The sequence below is a fragment of the Silurus aristotelis genome (genome assembly GCF_946808225.1).
Source record: "Silurus aristotelis genome assembly, chromosome: 2".
Lineage (NCBI taxonomy): Eukaryota > Metazoa > Chordata > Actinopteri > Siluriformes > Siluridae > Silurus > Silurus aristotelis.
Window position 1 is genome coordinate 11,272,810 of NC_139575.1, and position 18,872 is coordinate 11,291,681.

The 18,872-nt window shown below is 40.0% G+C and overlaps 1 protein-coding gene across 1 annotated transcript in view; it reads left to right on the forward strand.

Moving 5' to 3' along the window:
• The first annotated feature begins 17,900 nt into the window (after positions 1-17,900).
• The window catches only part of pde4ba (phosphodiesterase 4B, cAMP-specific a), a 171,362-nt gene continuing 170,390 nt past the window's right edge, over positions 17,901-18,872 (forward strand). Inside the window, exon 1 of the mRNA XM_083566847.1 lies at positions 17,901-18,341. The gene's annotated coding sequence lies outside the window, so the exon portion shown is untranslated. The remainder of the gene's footprint in view (positions 18,342-18,872) is intronic.

Here is an 18,872-nt window from a genome sequence, read left to right on the forward strand (position 1 = left end):
GGGTGCGACCCACACTAATAGGCAATTCTGTATATCAAACTGTGTTAATTACAAGATCTGCTCTCTGTTTTTGCCATGAATTAAATGAAGTATCGAGCTGAGACTTGACACCTCCTGCTTAGCCATGTAAAAACAAGCTGATCTTTATATAAATCCCTGTACAAATCTACGAAAAGAAAAACTGTTTAAAAAGATGACCACTTTCATTATATATCACAATACATATATTATTGCTGTAACGATTCCTCGACTCTACAATTTTCATAGTCATGAAAATAAAGAAAACTCTTTGAATGAGAAGGTGTGTCCAAACTTTTGGTCTGTACTGTATATATATATATATATATATATATATATATATATATATATATATATATATATATATATATATATATATATATATATATAAAGAGGTACTTTTATAAGCCAAAACCTTCATCTTATTTCAAACAAAGCCATTTGATTACATTTTCTATTAGCTATAACTGCCATCATGTGAATGTTATCAATTATTGATCGGCAATTAGTCACACACAATTGACTATAAACATAGACAGTATAGCTACAATGTGTGTACATTTGTTTTAGCAAAATTGATATTCTAATCATATATTATTTTTGTTTCTTCCCATTTAACCCATATTAAGCAAAATAATCACAGGTATAAAAACTTCATAATGAAAGCAGTCGGATTTTTACGCAGGTCACTGACATTTTATAGCGATATATCAGGAAACTGAAATGAGAGCTATGGGGAAGGCATACTGTTATTTATTTGCAAGGATTTAAAAATGGGACATTGGGAGAAAAAAAAAATGAGACATAAAAGCAGGTGAATTACAGAAAAAAACCCCTCTAATATATGGGGTTCATTTATAAACATTTTAGCCTTCATACATTTACATCTTAAATACAGTTGTGTTGGGAAAATGTACAGTCTAAATATATTATTCCTGGTTTATACCTGATATAAATAGTTCTAAAATTATTAAAGAGTCAAAAAAATGAATGATGCAGTCAAATTGTATATTTAGAATTGCATGTTTTCTCTGTACTGTTTCCATTAAGCTGCAGGTAATAAGGCATTTAATCCTCTTTGGTAGAAATATGAGCACTTCCCACACTGCACATATTAATCTTACAGCACTAAGTGCAAACATTTAAATAGCTTTTAAGGGGTGTGTTTCAATGTCAACATCATTTAAAGACTACATTTCCCACAAGCCACTTAACTAGTCTAATGTTTTTTTCCACACCTGTTTCATGTTTCATGGTCATTAGCACATGTATACAGTATATAACTCCCGGACCACTGCGCACTTTGGCTTTTGTTCATCCACCCATGCTTATTGTTTCGTCTTTCCTTGCCATCATTGTGTCGATGCTCAGGTCTGTTGTCATTTTTTGTTTTATTTATCGCATTTGTGTCTTTTTGAACAAAACAAACATTCTGCACACGCATTCATTCCCACTTTCTCGTTCCTTGATTACATTTCATTCAAACCTTTCACAGCTGACTGAGCAGTATACATAAATAGCACGTTGTCTCTCGCAGTATAACTAAAACAAAAGATCCCAATCACTCTTCTGATTGGTTGTGATGCCAACTAATCACAATACAGTAGGACTTCTGATATCTTGTGCATGAAGATAAAGATGAGCAAAATAATATATATATAAAAAATCTAATAATATTACAATTAAAACATATAACATTGTCAGGACACTGTAATGACACACATTTATGTATGCATTACTCTAAATTGGAGGGCAACCTGTCTTGTTTTAATGTTTGCCCTGTAACATTATCACTTTTATGGCACTCTGACATGATGGAATACACTGAGCTACTCAGCCAGCCGTCGTGCTATAATCACAGCTTTATGTCAATTTAAATGTGTCACTTGACTCAGGTCTTGAGGGATAAAAGTGATATTTATGACAGCAGATGATTAAGCGTTGTGAATATTTATATACCTGTACTGTATGTCAGTTGTCAGGAAATTCTGTATATAGCACTGTGAAAAAAAAATCGGTTTTACATTCTAGGAGGGAAAAATATCATACAAAAATCAATAATGAATAAACAAATAATATATTTAAAGTTGATGAGCTCAAATACTGAATGACTTTAATGTAGTGGAAAAGCCTAGAAATCAAAGAGGACAAGACAGAATGCTTAAAAGTAGAAAAATGTCAGGTACTTTCTAAGCTTATTTAAAATTCATACATTATTTATACCCAATTCTGTACTTCTTGACTAATATATATAAATATATACATATTAAATTTATATATATATATATATATATATATATATATATATATATATATATATATATATATATATATATATATATATATATATATATATATATATATATGCATTGAGGAAAATAAGTATTTGAACACCCTGCTATTTTGCAAGGTGAGAAATCAGCCCAGAACTACACAGGAGGAGCTGGTCAATGACCTGAAAAGAGCTGGGACCACCGTTTCCAAGGTTACAGTTGGTAATACACTAAAACGTCATGGTTTGAAATCATGCATGGCACGGAAGGTTCCCCTGCTTAAACCAGCACATGTCCAGGCACGTCTTAAGTTTTAAGTGACCATTTGGATGATCCAGAGGAGTCATGGGAGAAAGTCATGTGGTCAGATGAGACCAAAATAGAACTTTTGGGTCATAATTCCACTAAACGTGTTTGGAGAAAGAAGAATGATGAGTACCATCCCAAGAACACCATCCCTACTGTGAAGCATGGGGGTGGTAGCATCATGCTTTGGGGGTGTTTTTCTGCACATGGGACAGGGCGACTGCACTGTATTAAGGAGAGGATGACCGGGGCCATGTATTGCGAGATTTTGGGGAACAACCTCCTTCCCTAATTTAGAGCATTGAAGATGGGTCGAGGCTGGGTCTTCCAACATGACAATGACCCGAAGCACACAGCCAGGATAACCAAGGAGTGGCTTTGTAAGAAGCATATCAAGGTTCTGCCGTGGCCTAGCCAGTCTCCAGACCTAAACCCAATAGAGAATCTTTGGAGGGAGTTTCTCAGCGACAGGCCAGAAACCTGACTGATCTAGAGAAGATCTGTGTGGAGGAGTGGGCCAAAATCCCTCCTGCAGTGTGTGCAAACCTGGTGAAAAACTACAGGAAACGTTTGACCTCTGTAATTGCAAACAAAGGCTACTGTACCAAATATTAACATTGACTTTCTCAGGTGTTCAAATGTGAAATTTCAGCTGTATCATGCAAATAAATAGTTAAAAAAATCATACATTGTGATATCTGGATTTTTCTTTTTAGATTATGTCTCTCACAGTGGACATGCACCTACGATGACAATTTCAGACCCCTCCATGATTTCTAAGTGGGAGAACTTGCAAAATAGCAGGGTGTTCAAATACTTATTTTCCTCACTGTATATATATATATATATATATATATATATATATATATATATATATATATATATATATATATATATATATATGTAATGATATAAATATGATAAACTATATTGCTTTTTATCTTTTTGACAGTCTTTATTTAATGTTTTATGTAATTTTAAATTTTGTTGCTACACAAATCTTTAGCAGCATATAACCTTATCCTTAATACCCAGAAAAAGAAAGCTTTAAAATAAATTGATCAGATGAGCTGAAATGCTACTCATTTAGCAGAGGATGTGCTTTTTCTCAGCACAGCTGCTGAATTGATTTTTTCCATACTGACAGCTGCATCTAGGGACTGAGTGTGTTTCTGTTTTGGCAGGTGTTCATGTGCGTTTGTATTCATTTTGCGCTTATATTTAGCAGCATGGAGATTGTGTATCGTGATGTATGCGGAGGGGGGATGCAATGCACGTAAAGCTGCTTATGCAATGTGTTTACAAGTGATGTTCCCCATTCGGGAACTCAAGCTGTGTCACAAGGCTTTGGGAACGCCTCGCGTTGTCCACGCTCTATACCACGTGTGAAATCTGGCCAATAGGCAAGTCGTGTCGTCATCGGTGGGCGACATCACGATAACCAAGAGCTAGAAAAAGGCTGTGCCGTGGTGGCGACATTAGCTTCTGCTTGTTCAGGTAAACGCTTTTTGTGTGAGATTCTGTTCAAGCATGGCTAGCAAGCAAAAATACCGGTTGTGTGTTTATCCTTGCCCCCGTTTAATTATTGGGAAGGATACGCACGATCGGTGCATTGTTTGTTTGGGAGTAGAGCATGCTCAATCGGCTGTCGAAGAAGTCTATTTTTCGCATTATAGCCTCATGGCTATGCGCATGCTTTGCTCCCGGAGAGTGCGAACTCCTCGCAAACTGTGCTGCACAAGTAGTTGAGGTCGTGTCGCGGGCAGTGTCCAAGCTTGAGCTAGCTTGGCCGGTCGAAAAGCGGAAGCAGCACGCACCCAGTAAGCTGGATGTGCGCTTCCTGCACCCTGTGTCACAGCCTCATCGCCGAGGCCTACCATTCTTCCCCGACCTGCACACCGTGGTGTCCATACGGTGCATACTTTTTCCCAACGAACCTTGCTGTACACGAATGTAGTTGGGGCTAAGTAGTGTGGCTACAGGGCGATGGTGCGTGTGAAAGAGACGCTAGCAAGCTATCTCTCCCCTAGCGTAGCATTGTCGCTCAAGGCCCCGGTGTTTCCTACTAAGCCGTTACGCGGCAGCAGGGCAGGCTGTGGGTTGCCTCCACACGATGGGTGTTGGAAGAGGGACTTAGCTCTGGGGCTGACAAAATTAAGGAGTTACGTCGCACTGCCGACCTAACCCTTAGGGCCACGAAGGACACAGTGCACAGAAAGGCATCTGTGGCTCACCCTGTTAGATTTCCCTGACAGGGATTGGGCTGTGCTGCTGAACGTTCCAATGGCTCCTCCTGGCTTGTTCGGTGACGCTGTAGCGGCGGTCGTCGACAAGTTTCAGGAATCTAAAAAGCAATCAGCAACGTTCCAGCGGTACCTCCCTCGCCGATCCCATAGGACTGCTCGGCGGCAGCCTTAGCCTAGTCCGTCCAGGCACCGCAAAGTCCAAAAGGAGAAGGACCGGTCCCCACAGGGAGGCCTCAGGGGCCCCTGGCGACGCTCTCAGCCCAAGAAGGAGCCTGGCAACCTGAGGGTTGTCCTCGCTTCTAATAAACAGGCCATGGTGTGTAAGTCCTGACGACTTACTTCTGGGAGGGCGGTGTACACCTCGTTCCACGGTGTGCTTCAGAGCGTGGATGGAGAAGACCTGCCACCTCTCAGGAGGCACCAACGGCTGCAGGGCGTGGCTTCAGCTGTTCAGGTACAGGAGGCCGTCTGTTAGCCCTGCCACAAGATGTGCTTTAGGCCACAGCCTCCCTTCCAGCCGGTGTCTCCCTCTATTTCTGCCCTGACGGTCGCTGCGAATGGGGGAGACCCGCAGTCTCTCAGGATTCTACAACGGCTGCAGGGAACTCCTCCAAGCTTCGCAGATGTTTCATGCTTTTTGATGGCAGGTAGTGTTTATTATTCTGGTGGCCTTATGAGTTTCCAAATGCTTCAACTGTCCTGCAACAACATGAGCACAGACATTGCTAATGTACACAATATATTATATATTTTTTTAAATAAAACTGAAAAACTGTATTCTTTGCAACACTGTGTAGCAATTTGTGTTGATCAGTCACTCACACACACACACACACACACACACACACACACACACGGATGTGTAAATGTGAGCTAAAATTAAGCAAGGCCTACACGTGATGAATCATAGCTGAGGGCTGTGTGAGTGATAGCCTCTGATTTAGGTAGGAGTATTTCAGTACACCTCACGAGTTCTATTAGTAATATGCCCGCTGCTGACCAAGAGCCCTCCTGCAGATAGGATATACCACTTCATCTAAAACCTTCCACTCTTTCCAGTGATTCATGTGCCTTGTCTCAACCAATATGCTCCAAAACAGGAACTTCTGTAGAAATCCAAGTTGGAGATCAGGGGGCATTTCTGACAAGTCTTTCTGAAATGCTTCCAAGTGTAACACTTTCTGAGCCAGAAAATGTAGGAGGCAAATACAGAGCGGAGATCACTGGCAGATATCACAGGTCAGTCCAGACCAAGGTCAAAAATTGAAATTTATGACTACAGCACATACAGATATGGGAGATCACGCTGCAAAAGGTTTACATTCATTCACTTGGCTTTGAATTACAGTGTGGACGAATCCGAAATGAAGCAAAGGTCTGAGCTGTTGTGGTTAAACAAAAGTGTTCATGACCTGGTGGTGTGGATGTGGGCATGGATTGAATCTAATCCAATACCAACATGGAGTCATACAATCAGTTGAAAAATATAAACGATTTACAGAATCTGTTTTGTTTAATTTGATGGCACAAATTTAGCACAAATACTGTAAGTAGACCATTTGCTTTCTGATTTATATTTGAACAAAATTCATAAAATTAATAACATCTTTATGATATTTGACTTTGGCTTTAGATCTAAAATAATTTAAATTCAATGAAAAAACGATTCACATTTTGTTACAGAAGATATCATCTTCTAAGGGGTATAAGGAAAAAAGGGATACTATTTATGTTAATTCCCTGTTCTTTTTAGAGCAGATGCCCAAACTTTTTCAAACGAGGGGCCAAAAGTCTAACTTGATTGACTAACTTGAATGTTGCATCGAACATTTTAATAAAATTAAAGCTGCCATGGTTCCTTTGACTTTAGAATAAATTAATAGAAAACATGACTGTAATTTGTTTAACTAATGCAGTGTTATTTTAAAGTTCTAGTTCAGTAAAACTAATAGTACAATTAAAACTGTAAAATCTGTTTTATTGTACAATAGAGTAATTTACTGACCTCTAATGAGAGACGTGAAACTGATTCTTATTTTTAGGTTTTTTTTTTTAGAAAGAAAATGTTTCCCCCTTTTTTCCTTATTCTCAAACTGTAAATTTAATAGTGGGCAAAATCAAAGGTCACACAGGCCAACCTTGGCCCATGGGACATAGTTTGGGCTTCACTGCTTTAGAGGAAAACATCACTGCAAATAAATGCAAAATTATTCTGCCTAATGACATTGATCTTAATGGTACTGGTGCCCTCCAGGATGACGTATGATGATGAAAATTAAGTAAATCATATGCTAAGGCCTTTTTGAATCAGGTTTACAGTGTTTTCCTGAACAAAAGAGCAGTTAATGTAATATCTGTTGGAAGAACAGTGTTCATTTCTCTAGTCCAGTTCCAGAGACGTAGTGAATCTATCCCAAGGTGCTTTGAAAATGTTCTTGTGGCTTATTTGTTAACCGGCTAATAAAACACAATTATCAAGAGGAATATTTCAAAATAATTAGAGGCATAGTAATAGTGAAGCTGAAGCAGAAATCAGGATGCTGAGAGGAAGGATTGTAGATTTTTTCCAAGAGACGTATTATAGACCCTATATATAATTTATTACCGATTTTGTGTTATTAACACAACGAATGTGACTGACAGAGTAACACGATATGAGGACCAGTGAAAGCATTTGTGTGTCAGTGTGTGAAGCAAGAATCTTCCTGTGCCCTTCGGGAATCAAGTACTTTGCATAGTAATGGTATGTTTTTATAAACTTCTGCCAGTGACTTGGGTGTGAAAATGCTGGACATGTAAATTAAAGTAGAGGTTGGTTGCCAGGCAACGGCTCTCCTTTTTTAAATTGACAGTATCCAGTACAAAGTATTTGTGTGTGTGTGTGTGTGTGTGTGTGTGTGTGTGTCTGTGTGTGTGTGTGTGTGTGTGTGTGTGGAGCATGTGCAAGTCCTGATGGTGTCCAGTGGTTTTATGCATTTATTATGAACAGTGTGACTTTTGTTGCTGTCCCAAATATTGATGTAAGACAGAGAGTAAGTGTTCTGTAAGGCTGCCTTGTCATTATTAACTTCTGCACAGTGCAGCGCAGGCTCCAATCAGGGAACTTTTCTGTGTTTTCTGTTCCATTATGTTTGTGTATGTCCAATTTCCTTTCTCAAAGACTAGCAGATGGCTCTTATTTCTAATCACAGCCGTGCTGCTTAAGCACCAAATCCACACTGGAACAGTGCAGATGGGGGGGGATTTTATCCTCAGCCATGACCCATTTTATCCTGCTTATGTCCCTGTTTATCATTATTATCTAAAATCTCATGGTTGAAATGGGGACACACATCTAAAGAATGGACTTTCTCTTCATAATCATTTTTACTGATGCTTAAGTAGTTGAAAACCCTTTGTGATTTAAAAAGCATGTGGACTATAAGAGCTGCTTGTCAGCATTAGCTGTATGTAAGAACGATCTATAATTTCCTGCCCAATTTCACCAAATCTTCATGCTCAGCATGACATATGGGCCATAGCCATGCATGAGATTGTGTGTGTTTTTAAATAGCTATCGCTGTTTGGGCCAGTTGTAGCAGGGAACATCCTTTACATCTCTCAGTACTTTTCATGTAGACCTGTTTATGTGTGCCAAAGGTTTACCAGAAAATAGGGGCAAATGCAAATCCCTGGTTCCCGCAGTCCTGTGGAGGAAAGAATCTTGTGAATCAGAAGGGTTAAAAGACAAGATTGAGAATCTGAAGCTAACAGATGTTTGCTTTTGCCAGGCATTGACATTTCACACTGATGTACAGAATTCCACCTCAGAATGTTACATCTACAAAAACATGCAAGCTGGATCAAAAGATATACGAAGGGTTGCATCAGTCTATTAAGAAATTAAAGAAGTTGTACCTGTCCAAAGACTTTTTATGTTTCAATACAGCCGGAAAGTCACTTCAGCAATGATTGCTTGAGTAAATTAAAGATCAAAAGTCAAGTATTAAATTTTTAGAGATTTGTTTGCATTATTTGAAAGCATTATTTAAAGCATTTTCTAGAAAAAAAAATTGTTGTAGTATCTCTAAATGTGGGAGTTTCTTAAATTCATGAGGTAAACAGTGGTAAACAGTGGCAAAGTATTCCATATTAGATTTACACTCACACCTTCTAAGAACGCACATACAAAGAGACTGTGAAAAGGTTTTTGTTCATGTATACTAATAAAAAGAACCTTTCATCTTTTTTTTATCTTTTCATCTTTTTTTGAGAAGAACAATTATGCCTACGTGGGACAAGTTTCAGGTTTACTCATCCAGAAGTCTCTTTAAGATCATTAAGATCCCTCCCTCTATTTTGTAATGTGATTGCATAATTGTTTGTAAATCCCCCACAATCCACCTACTAACTGCATGTGCAGTGTATCAGATTACACACCTAAATTATCATCTCTATTTAGGATCTTCTAAACCACAATCTTTTTTTTTTAGGTATAAATAACAGAATTCTAAAGCCATTGTGGTTGCCATGTCATGGTTGTCAGTAAAGAAACCAATTTTTTTTTCCATTGAGGAGCAGACAGTGAATTCTTGCATATATGGTTCTTGCCTATTGGTTACCAACCTGGTAATACCTGATCTTTTTCTAACTTTGTTTGGTGTTTCACTATGGGAATCACTTTAGGCGTGGCCAACTACGGAAGCTCCTATGACACCACTTCTGTCTCGACCCCTTACAATATAATTTGCGCTTTCTGCCCATGAGGGACTACATCAAACTCTCTCAGCACATCCAGTTACCTGCTGGTTTTTGCTAAACTGTTAATCGTACGGGCCATCATTGGATTCCGCCACCAAATGCGAGACCAGTCATACAGGATCGTGCTGAGCGACATCGCGAAACTCAGTATAGTGTCCGCATCAAGGCCCGCTATTCCTTTTTCGACAAATCAGGTATTAAATTACACGGTAGGGAATTAGTGGCATCAAGCTAACTAAAGGCTTCACGCATCAAGGCGAAGCCTTTGAAGGGCTAACTACCCTGCGAATATCGATAGACTAACAACAGTCAGTACCCCACAATGCGGGCGACTTGGCCACGCAGGTGGACGGTAACCTGCACGAGGTATGCAAGCGAGCCACGGCTAAGCTAGGCCAGGAGCTGAAAATTATGCTCAATCCGCAACAAGACAACTCCTGTCCGCCGTACCAGCATTGCATGAAGGGTGCTCCAAGCTAGAGATTCAGGGGATGGGAAAGCTGGGGTTGCCTGACCCCCAGCGGTAGAGTCTTTGGTGGCCTACCACCTCCATCCGAATCGGTGCTCTATTTCTGCCTCCTCTCAAATTTCGCTGCCAAGCAGAATGGAAAGACTGACAGAGTCCATTCATCAGAGGATGTACAAATATGCAGCGCGGTCAGTGTGCTCGACACGGGAGTGCCCAACCCGGTACTCTAGGACAAGATTTGTGTAATAAATTACCTTATTCTGCGCTCGTCAGGAGGCACGGTTCATGGGCTTAGGTGTGTCAGGTGAGAGAGCGTTATGGCTGAACCTGTCAGGCTTGGGCGACATGCAGAAAGAGAAGGTGATGGACGCTGCTTATGACCCCGCTAAAGGTCTGTTCGGTCCAGCTATTAAGAAAATGAGAGAAATCAGCACTCTCAGGAAACAAGAGGACAAAGCTTTCCCCCTCTGTTTACCTCGCAAGCGTAGGTGTTAGGCACGATTTCACGAGGGTGCAAGCTTCAAATCACCATGAAACCACCCAGGTTCAACAGGGTTTTAGTCTCGGTGGCCGAGGGAGAGTCGGCTTGTGTCCTAACAGATGAGATCATTTCTCTTTTTAGCAAAAGGGTGATCAGAGTTGTGCCAGAAGAGGAAAGCTGTCAGGGCTTTTACTCCCGATACTTTGTGATACCAAAGATCTCTTTGTCCGATTTTAGGCCTACGTGTGTTAAACAATATGGTATGGAACAGGGGTGCGGATTTATTGTTCAGTGGAAAACCTCTGAACGGGGAATGGAATCTGCACAACAAGTGGTGGAGCAGATATGATAGAGATATGGCCGCCTGCTGTATATCTCTTTGCCTCACGAGAAAACGCTCAGTGTCCTCTGTACTTTTCTCTAAAGTACAAAAGTGCATCATTGGGTGTGAATGCTTTAGCCCACCCATGGCTGAACGTCCTTCTATATGCATTCCCTCCACTGATCTTGATTTCCCCCACTCTAGTCAGAGTCAGGGAACTGGGCTTATCACTGGTTCTGATAGCTCCACGCTGGGCATCCACGCTGGACACTGGGTCACCGAGATGCCACTCACCACTCCCTCTACGGAGGGACCTCCTGTCCCAGGCAGGAATGGAGATTTATCATCCACATCCAGACAGGATAGCTATCTGAGCCTGGGCCGTGAAAGGTGAAACTTAGGTGTGGCAGGTTTTCCCCTATCAGTTATACACACTATTTAGAGTGCCAGAGCCTCATCTACTCGTACACTTTATAACAACAAATGGCGAGTCTTTGAAGAGTGGTGTGGCCATAGTCACATTGTCTCTTTCCAGTGTTCAGTGGGAGACATATTATGTTTTCTCCAGGATTTGCTGGACAAAGGAAAAGCTTTCTCTATTTTGAAAGTATATCTAGCAGCTATTTCTGCATGTCATGTCAGGTTTGGCAACGAACCTGCAGGTCGGCGTTTTATGAAAGGAGCACGCCACAAGAGGCCGGTGTCTAGGCAGATGGTTCCACTGTGAGATCTGTCTATGGTCTTGGAGGCCCTTTCTCAACACCCTTTCAAGCCATTGGATGGCATAGTGTTGAAATTTCTCTCTCTTAAGACGGCACTGCTTGTGGCTCTGGTGACAGCTAAGCATGTGAGTGAGCTGCAAGCCCTGTCTGTCAGTCCATCCTGTTTACAGCGTTTGTACCTAAGGTAATGGATTCTTCTTATAGATGTCCCATTGCAGAGCTTTCGGATTTCCACCCTCCTCCATTCTCTTTTTGGGATGGGAAGAGGTTGAATTCCTTGTGCCCGGTGCGGGCTTTCCATACATATTCAAGAGGACTGCAGGCTTCAGGAAGAATGACCAGCTGTTTGTGTCTTGGGCTGCTCCTCACAAGGGGAAGCCGTTGTCAAGACAGCGGCTGGCCCACTCAATTGTTGAGGCTATATCTCTAGCATATAAATGCTGAGGTTCTCAGGCACCTGAGGGTCTAAGGGCTCACTTTACTAGGGGAATGGTGACATTATGGGCCCCACTTAAGCGATTTTCTGTTCAAGAAATTTGTGTGGCAGCTGGTTTGGCTATGCCACACACCTTTGTGCGATTTTATAGACTGACTGTGTCTGAGTCATCCATAGCACTTGCAGTGCTAGGAGCCAGAAGGTCAGAGCCCATGTAATTTGGTATAGCGGGATCACATGCAATCCAGGAGTGGTCTATATCTCCCATAGTGAAACATCGAGTGAATTTAGAAAAGGAACGATGGGTTACTTAACGTATTCCCGGGTTCTTTGTTATCAGTGTAAGGTTTTTCACCAGCACTTCCCTCCTTGCACAGAAACGGGAAGAAATCTCGCTATAATTATATTGTAAGGGTTTTATGACACCACGTCTGTCAAGACAGACGTGGTGTCATAGGAGCTTCCGTAGTTGGTCACGCCCAAAGCGATTCCCATAGTGAAACACCTCACTCTGTTATCAAAGAACCCGGGATTACTTTAAGTAACACATCACTTTTATGAAAACCTGAGCTGTGACACCTCTGCAACATCATAAAGGCAATTAAACACTCAGAGGAGAGCAAGCCAAACACAATTTACACAAACAACTATGATTGCATACTAGTTTACATATCAATATGTAAGAGACAAATGTAATCCCTGCTACGCTGATATCATGCTGAATTGTGCTCTGTTAAAGCAGTTGCTGTTGTTTTGTCAGGATTGAAATCAATAAGATAATTGTTTCCATAAATTAATACACCATGTCTTGCAAGTTTCCCTGTTCCAAACACAACTGATTCACATAACTTTAGTATGTTAAGTAACAAGAGTATGTTAGAGCAGGTAAAACACTGAAATGTACAAAACAACAGGTTCTCTAGGAACAGGGTATAGAGCCTGTGATTTAGCCTCTTGCACCATGAAGAGCAAGAATGGGAACAAAGTTCAAGTCCAGTTTACTGTCTCAGTCCACATAGCTTCCTGTCCATAGTTTGTTGGTGGTGGTGTGATGCTCTGGAGAGGATTTGCTGTTCTGAAGCTCTGGAAAGGTGCCACATGCTATTAGGTTTAAAGAGTAGAATTCAAACCTGAAGCTGGAGGAAAAAAAATTTCTTATTGTTGGTATTCTTTGCAGTGATGACTCTAAGTTTAAGGCTGTCAGCTATTTATCCTGAGGTTGGAGGTTTAAGTCCCACCTCTGCCACTGTTGAGCCCTTGAGCAATTCATATAATCCTCTTTTCTGGAACAGGGCAATATCACGGGTAACCCTTTACTCTCAAATCCCTAACAAGCTAAAATATGTAATGTGATGGGACAGGTTAGAGTTTTGTATTCCTGGACAGAATTGACATACATTTAGACATCCTCCTGCAATAATTAACACCTTTCTCCATACTGACTTTATATTATGTCCTTCAACACAGCATCACCATCAAACTTAGATCTCCCAACAAAGTTCATCAGTATTTTTGGGAATAATCAATTTGGTTTGCAGCCCACATTATGGTCACGTCCTGCAGCTTGCAAATTTATTCTGTATACGAGAATGAAGATTATTGCATGGCTTTTGTCTCTCATCCACTTGAATATGGTAACTATTTACTGGCCTCCCTACCAGTGTTAACTATTTAACTGCATATGATCCAAAGCACAGTGGTGTGTCTGGTGTTCAAAGAATACCTGCACTACCCTTCCTCTTCTCACTCTATAGTCTTGTGTGTGTATATCCTCAGATCATAGCCTGCAGATGGATGCCTGCAGATTAATCAATAGAAGTTCAACCATCTACATGAAGTCACTAATCAGGACCAATTTCAATCGCAGTTGTTATGTTCTGTGAATGATAAGATTTGGAAAGCTAGTGAGCTGTTTATTTTTCTACAATAATGAGATGAATTGCTCAGTTTCATTCAATCTGCACTTCACAGCAGGACATGGACTGATATTAAAGAAGTACCGGTACTTGAAAATGAGGTGTACATATAAATGTATATATAATTATTTTAAATTGCAAACCAATCATCAGTCTTTGTAGAGTTTAATACTGACAACATTATTTTTGATTATTTGAGAATTAAATATTAAGCTTTTCAGAATACCTTCTCCAAAACTGTGTATCCTTGACCTCATTCTATCATTTGCACACATGTACTCATGCCCTCAGTTTATTTGACTTAGACTGAATGTGTACTTTGATCAAAAACTGCTGTCACCCATTTTCCCTTTTATTTTCAGCAAACAGAAATGTATCACATTTTCATTACTTGACTACAGCAGCTGTTATTTTTAATCCAGTTCTCCTTTCAATCTTTGACTGTGGTCTCTGATGAGTTTTTTTAACCTGTTTCAATTGGGCTTATTTTGGGCTGTTGTGTCTATGTTGGTTTATTTTTACAGCTCAGTTGCTGGGTCGGGAAGGTGGGTCAATGTCATCCAAAGTGGGTTGATAATAGCCAATAAAACATGTTGGATCAGAGATGCAGACCTGAAAATAAATAGGCATGTTGAGTCAAGTTAAAATATCTGGAAAGTTCCACTCTCTCTGTCGAGACTCATTGCCAAGCAGAAAAAGTGTGAGTTAAATGAATAAGCTGCAACTGCAAAAAATTGTCATATAAAAAGGGAAAGGCAGCTATGAGTGCAAATATTTATTTATTTTGTTTAGATTGTGTGAACATAAAACACAAAAAGACAGAAAAACAAAAAAACAGGCTTTAAGATCATTAACCAAAACCTTAACCTGAGTTTGAGCACTAACAAGAATGTTTACAACCATTGGAAAGACAAATAAGAGACACTGACTGTGTGTAAGTGTTTTATACAAAGGCTAATAATTAGTGAATGCGAATCAGCCGCTAACATGTGACATGATGCAGTGGCTTATGGGTGACATAAACCTGACAGAAATGTAACATTTTTGCTTGTAAAATAAATATAAAATATTTATGTTTCAGGTATTCCCCAAAATGACACCTCCAGACATGTCCTAGCCTACCCAGGCTAACAAATTACAGGACATAATTTAGCAAAACAGAGCAATTTACAGTACTGTACTGCATTAACTATACAATATATATGTATGTGGCAGCGGGCAAGTGGATGAGCCAGAGTGGAGGGCGGAGCATACGCTGCTACATTTACCTGCCATGAGAAATGTTGTCGTATTGTTTTCGTCATTGTAAAAACAAAATATTGCTAGTCAAACCATCGTCACTCAGGGATCACAGGGACTTTAAGGTTCTGTATATCTCTGCAAACATATTTAGGTAATACATTTTTCAACCTGATTAACAAAAAACAGAGCTCAAATTGGTTCAGGTAAGTTTTGTAGTTTGGACTAAATTCTAACATATTTACAGTTGTTACGTTGTTACAGTTGTTATGTTGGTAATCAACATATGACTTACAGAAAGCCAAAAATAGCTGAACTATTTGACTGTAACATGATGTCAGATTATCAGCTAGCACTAGCATTTAGTTACTTGAAATCCTGCCTATGAGAGAGTTACTATATGTGAATTGAGTAAAACTGTTTTCACAACAGGTGATTTTTTTTTTTTTTTTTGGGGGGGGGGGGGGGGGGACAGAGTTAAAACTCCATTTGTTCTGAAAAAAATCTTCTAACATGACATGCACATTGTAACAATTTTGTGGGTCTGTAGCTCAGCAGCATAGTCATTTCTGCTGACAAACTGGCTTTAAAAAAAACCAAACAAAACATTATACTGGGTGGACGTCATAACCCAAACTCGCTATGCGTAAACAACCCACGCTGGCTTAACAAAAAATTTCTGAACCAACAGAATAAATTATAGAGGGTACATTATGATAATATCTGTTCATTTGTATTAATACTGAATGGATTTAGATTACATTACGTGTAATTTTAAACTACTTGGTGACTAATGATCAGCCATTTGAGGTACTGCTGTTTAATGGAAGTGTTCTGACAAAAAGAAAAAAAAATTGCACTCAGACATTCTCCTGTGAGCTGAAACCCTTGTTTGAACAAGAAAAAGAAATAGAAGAACAGTGTAATTGAAGCTCACAGAGCAAAAAAAAGGTGTCGCAAACCAAAAATGACATACCTCCAATAAGATTTGTCTTTTGAGACTGTAGACTCTGAGTGAACCAGGTCTTTCATCAAAGAAACCTATAGAGAAACCATAGTGTTATACATTACAAGCCCTGAACTGCCATTCATTCCACACTTGATTACTAGCACTCAAAACCCTTATGTTTAGCTGCGACTCACTGTTCCCACTCTGTTCATTCTACAATTACTTTGGAACTGGAAACTCACTTCTGTCACACTTTTACTACTGAGAGCTGCAGGCCCCTGACATAAAAATGATGTCTGAAAATAATCAATTTAATATGATTTGTATTTGATTAGCACTTAGATAACAATAGATATTTTCACATGTAGCTTTACAGAAAACCAGGTGTAGATCCATTAATGAATAGGCTATTGGTGATGGTGGCAAAAAAAAAAAAAACATGAAGAAGAACCCTATATGCTATATGCTATCAAATGCAGAAAAATTTATTTTTTTTCTTCAGGTTATTTTTTTTTTCTTCGTAAATTTTGCTTAAACAGTGTTATGGCATTACCTAATGTTTATACCAGAGTGGTGTAGATTATATGTATTACATATATGTACTGTACCTGTTCGGTAGCAGAAAAATGCTTACATTACATTTTTATTTGAACAATTCCTTAATCTCATGGAGTGGTACAGTAATGTTGCCACAAGACAGCTTAAGGGGGGCCCAGGTTCAATAAACTTCACACATACTGTACAGAGAATAAAGTTTGATTCAGTGTCTGTGTGAAGTTTATTGAAGTTTGAAGTCTGTATGTAATGATAGGTTTCCTCTGGGTTCTCTAGTTTCTTCAAACCTCTAAAAAACATATAGTTTGGGGGATTGGTTATGCTGAATTGCTCCTAGATGAGAAGAAGAATGTGAATGTTCCTACTTTCTCACCGACACGGTTTCAGTACCGATTCCTGCTGTGTGCCAGCTCTCAAACCACTGAGAAAGTCGTTCCACCTTGGCTCAGTAACTACTGCAACAGACAATTTCACAAAATGTTTGAAAACATTCTGCTGAATATATGAAATTCAGCGAAGATCCAAAACAAACAACAAACCCCGCAAAAGAATGAAGTGTAAAAGGAAATATGCCAGCCCAGCACTGTGCTAAATCTAGGACCAGACCTTGAACATGAACCACTTTAGTGCATGTGTGTGCATGGTGCCATTTCATAGACTGGCATCACATTCAAGCTGTATTCCTGTCGTGTTCAGTGTACTTTCATCGGTTTGCTACACTGACCATGATTTTGTTGTTAATGAAGATTTCTAATGGGCTCATTATGTGAATAATTTGATTCAAAGTTATGAAAAAAATAATCTCATAAACACAATCATCTCATGTCTCATGTGCTTAACACAAACACTGGGCATAGCTACAGTATGTACTACTATACTAAAACAATAGAGATTGCAAAACAAAAAAAATGTACAAGGAAATAGTTCCAGGTCAGAAAAATTGGTTCCACCCTGACCCTAAAGACTTTCTGGACTGGAACCCCAGACCTGGTTACTGGTCAGGGAGGCTTTAAAAAGTGTAGCATCACCAGGTTTTTTCATTGTAGTGTTGGATGCGGGGTACTGGCTTCAGTTTGCCACCCTGGGCAGAATTTTGTTGGTAATGAAGATAAATCACTAATGGGCTCATTATAATCAAATTAAAGTTATGAATAATAAAAAAACCCCATCTCATCACTACACTGGGATAAACACTGGGTGTAGCTGTCTACTGGTGATTTACAGCTCTGGATTGCATATGCATGCCCTGTCTTCCAGTTAGTTTGTATCATTGGATCAGTTTACATGGTAACAAAGAATTGTTTGGTGTTTTTGAAACGTGCTGGTTGGCAAAGCGGAGGTATTAGCACTGAGCGAGGAGGAGGAAGAAGAGTAGAAGGAGGAGGAAGAGGAGGTGTGACTATGGGGAGAGTGTGAAAGAGGGGGGTGGTGTTTGAATACGCACAGGCGGCCCGGAGGCTGGGTGACAGCCCGCTACTTCCCGCTTGTATGTTGGTCGCTGGGGAGCAGCTCAACCTTTCCTCATGGGTTCGTGCTTAAACATACAGACCACAGCACCGAGCCCGGGCTGTCTGTGAGCACCGTGAGCACTGGGGTCTCGCTTCTTCACGTTCTGGGACCGTGTTACAGCGTCGTGCTTCTCGGGGAGAAAAGTGGAGTCGGATTAGAGGTAGGCATCAATCCGGGATGCTCATGCACGCGCTTTTTTTTCTATTGTTGAATGATGCGTGATTGGGACGGTCTTCTGAAAAATAAAACGAAATCTCTTTCTTTGGAATATACCTCAGATGCATCTGTTCTCGCTTTACAGAGCAGGTTGGATGATGAACTTGCTTTTGGAGCATGCACTGGAGCTGGAGCGTGTATCCAGCACGAGCTGGGTAGAAAAACAATATGTGTGTGTAGAGTGTGAACGATGTGTGCTCGAGCTGATCAGAGATCTAGCATGCAGTGGGATCTTGTAGAGGGGGAAAGTGTGTAAAGTTCTTGTAGATGGTTTGATGTCAGAACTAGAGATCAGGGCTAAAATGAGGACAAAGATCTCACGCATGATTATAATGCAGGCTACAAAAAGCAAAACATCTCAAAAGTCTTTCTGCTGGTTTTCTTTTCCTGCATAAATGAATGTATGCATTCATATAATACCTGTCCATCACCCAGAAATTATGTAAATCACATAATTCTAATGCTTTCCACTTCA